Consider the following 4,115-nt stretch of genomic DNA (forward strand, 5'->3'; position numbering starts at 1 on the left):
TAGAGTTCCCATACACTCTCAATTTACTCACCAGTAAGCATAAATATAGTGAGCACCAAAGCTATAGCGGCAAGGATAAATGTAGTGCAGAACATAAGGCTTTCGGAAGCACTTGAATGAATACATATGAAAAACATTTCGGTCCACAGCGCTTACGTAAGAGCCAATGGACGAACGCTACATATGTGTCAATAAATTTACTAAACTGCAGTTCAGCAATTGCATCTAACTAAAGTATTTAGGTCCCCTCAAAGTGCTGTCACTAAACAATTTTTCCCAGTCTGCCTGGTTTCATGTGAAACACGGAATTACTCGATATTTTGACTGATATATTCCAACATAGGTCTTCCCCTACACATTTTACCATCTACAGTTCCTTCACGTAAAACGGAAGTCATTTCATGATGTGATCTGCACGTGCGACAAAATCTTTCTGTATGAGGTCTTCCTCTTCCGGCGGTAGAGGCCGAGCGGTTCTAGGCGCAACAGTCTGGAACCGCGCGACCGCTACGGTCGCAGGTTCGAATCCTGCCTTGGGCATGGATGTGTGTGATGTTCTTGGGTTAGTTAGGGTTAAGTAGTTCTAAGTTCTATGGGACTGATGACCTCAGAAGTTAAGTCCAATAGTGCTCAGAGCCATTTGAACCATTTTTGTATGAGGTCTGTCGTCTCTATTTCATTACGATTGTTATTTCTTCTTATTCAGGTATGAGTCAAATAAATATTTTCAAGTTCTGAGAAGGAAGTTTGGGATTGAAATTCCGTGAAAAGATCTCAAGGAAACGAAAAATGCCTTTGTCTTAATGATTACCAACTTAACTCTGCGACACTTCCTCCCCTTTCTTGTACGCATTCGAAACGAGTTGGATTTCTTCGACCTTTCTCGATGTCCTCGATCAAAGCTCCTATACCATGCTGAAATACATTGAGATAACAAACATTGTAGGATACCCCATATATCGTTTCGGACTTTCTTTCTCCTGGCGTAGTGCAGCAACCCGACGTGGCATGGACTCCGGAAAGAAATATTGAGCCATTCTGCCTCTATAGCCATTCATAATTGCGAAAGTGTTTCCGGTGCAGCTCGATTATGTCCAATACACGTTCGTTGCTATACATGCCGGGCGGTGTTGGTAGCCAAATCACAACCATTTTCACTCAATGATCGATCCAGTTGAACCAAAAGACCCAGTACATTCAATGTAAACACAGCCCACACACTTGTGTAGCTTCAACCAACTTGTACAGCGTCTTGTTCACAAATTAAATCAACGGATTGATGGGGTCTGCGGCACACTCAAACATTCTCATTAGCTGCAACCAACCTAAATCGGGAGTCATCTGGGCAGACCACGGTTTTCCAGTCGTCTAGGGTCACACTGATATGGTCACGAGCTCAGGGAAGGCGCAGCAGGCAGAGCCGTGCAGTTTTCAAAGGCATTCGCATCGATGGTCTGCTGCCACACCCCATTAACGCCTTATTTTGCCACAATATCCTAACCGATACGTTTGTTATACGTCAAGCAAACATTTCTGCTGTTATTTCACGCAATGTTGTTGTCTATTAACACTGACTACTGTACGCAAATGACGCTGCTCTCCGTCGTTAAGTGCCATCAGCCCCTACGTTGTCTGCGGTGAGAGGTAAAACATGAAGTTTGGTATTCACGGGACACTCTTGACATTGTGGATCTCAGAGTACTGAATTTCCCAACGGCATCCGGAATGGAATGCCCAATGCGTCTAGCTCCAACTAGTATTCCTCGTTCAGAGTCTGCTAATTTCCGTAGTGCGGCCAAAATCACGTCGGGATCATTTTCACATGAATCACCTGAGTACAAGTGAGCCGGCCATGGTGGCCGAACGGTTCTAGGCGCTTCAGTCAGGAACCACGCTGCTGCTACGGCCGCAGGTTCGAATCCTGCCTCGGGCATGGATGTGTGTGATGTCCTTAGGTTATTAGGTTTAGGTAGTTCTAAGTTCTAGGGGACTGATGACCTAAGATGTTAAGTCCCATAGTGCTCAGAGCCATTTGAACCATTTGAAGTACAAGTGACTGTTCCATCTTTGTGCTCCCTTTTATACCTTTTGTACGCGATATTCCTGCCTTTTGTATATGTGCATATCGCTATCCCATGACTTTTATCACCTGAGTACACGCAGAGGGGGAAGCACAAACACAACGCATTCAGTTTGTTTAGTAGATTTGTTGCATCTTCTACCAGCTGAGCTAATAAAACGCAGTGTTTGGTTGGCCTCCCTACAACATTTTCTATGGGACCGTTTCAATTTAAAGTCTTCATATTGTTACCATCTGTGTATTTAGTTCAATTCACAACCAATAATTTTGTGTGATTTTTCGTGATACCAAATTTAACAGATTCCTTTCAGTACTCATGCTCATGAAATCAAACATTTCATTGTTTAGAAAAAATTGCCAGTTTTCATATGACACAGACATATTGTCTAAGTCAATTCTCAGTTGATTTTGACCTTTTTATAGAAATTCTTCCAGTATATAAATGTGGCATAACAGCAAACCAGTGTTTAACAGTATTGGTTAAAAACAGTCTTGGTTGCAATTTAGTTTTATTTTTTAATTTTCAACAACGCGTTTGGCCTTATTTAGGCATCTTCAGGTTATCTTAATTTGGTATTTCTTAAGAATCCTTTAGTCAGTGTAGCCAAAGTGCATCGTCAAATATATCAGGCCAACATCGCCTTCGTTAAACTCAGTAAAAACGCGAAACACTTCGTTGAAATATATATATATAAAAATGCAACCAAGACTGTTTTTAACCAATATTGATCTTTTTATGACTTTTCTAGACGGCAAACAATAGCGTCATCTGCAAACAATGTAATGGGCTGCACAGATAGTCTCCTAAATCGTTTCTGTAAATGAGGAACACCGGAGGGTCTATAACACGTCGCTGGGAGGCACCAGATGTCACTGCTATTTTACGCTCTTACTTTCCGTTAATTACGACGAACTGTGCCCCTTCTGACGGGAAATCACGAATCCAGTCACGCAACAGCGACGATACTCCGCCGACACGCAATTTTATTAGAACTTTCTTATGAGGGACGGAGTTATAGGTCCTCTGGAAATCCATATATATGGGAGCAATTCGGTGTCCCCAATCAGTAGCACTGATGTCTTCGTGTGAGTGAAGAGTCGGTTATGTTTCATAAGAGTGATATTTTCCGAATCCGTGCTGCGTGTCAACAGATCGTTTTCTTCGAGGTGATTCATAATATTCGAACACAGTATATATTCCAGTCATGCTGCAAATCTACGTTAGTGATACGGGTCTGTACTTTAGTGGATTACTACTTTTTCCTATCTTGGGCTTCCTATAAGGTGTGCAACGTTGCAGTCCTTACATACGGATCTTTCGTCGAATGAACTGTTTTATATGATTGCCAAATATGGACCTGCAGCATCAGCACAATCCAGTAGGTACCTAAATGGTATACAGTCTAGAAGAGAAGCACTCCGTCTTCAGGCCACGAGTGGCCTAGCGGGACCATCCGACCACCGTGTCTTCCTTAGAGGAGGATACGGATAGGAGGGGCGTGGGGTCAGTGCACCGCTCTCCAGGTCGTTATGATGGTATTCTTCACCGAAGCCGCTACTATTCGGTCGAGTAGCTCCTCATTTGGCATCACGAGGCTGAGTGCACCCTGAAAAACCGCAACAGCGCATGGCTGCTGTATGGTCACCCATCCGACTGCCGGCCACGCCCAACAGCGCTTAACTACGGTGATCTCACGGGAACCGGTGTATCCACTGCGGCAAGGCCGTTGCCCTCTAGAAGAGAAGACTTTCCTTTATTATGTAATGTAAGCATCTTCGATACACAGAGTGTATGTATTTGTTATTTAATCTTGCTCACAGCTGTTCTTGATTCTGATTCTGGTACATTTCTTTCGGCCACTTCGGTGATGCAAGTTTGAAAAAAACCGTGCTTGGTAGCTCTGATTTAGTGATACTTTCATCGGCAACATTACCACTGATATCGTAGAGTTGAAGATTCATATACGATCGGAATCTCTTCGGATTTTCTGCCACACATTCGCAGATCTACAATAGAAATATTATTTCAGGGTCA

General features: G+C 43.1%; 1 pseudogene; it reads right to left on the reverse strand.

Annotated features, from left to right (window-relative positions):
* Positions 1-3,695: 3,695 nt before the first annotated feature.
* On the reverse strand, positions 3,696-3,812 carry LOC124614458 (annotated as a pseudogene).
* Between the last annotated feature and the right edge of the window lie 303 nt (positions 3,813-4,115).

The sequence above is a fragment of the Schistocerca americana genome, chromosome 4 (genome assembly GCF_021461395.2).
Source record: "Schistocerca americana isolate TAMUIC-IGC-003095 chromosome 4, iqSchAmer2.1, whole genome shotgun sequence".
Lineage (NCBI taxonomy): Eukaryota > Metazoa > Arthropoda > Insecta > Orthoptera > Acrididae > Schistocerca > Schistocerca americana.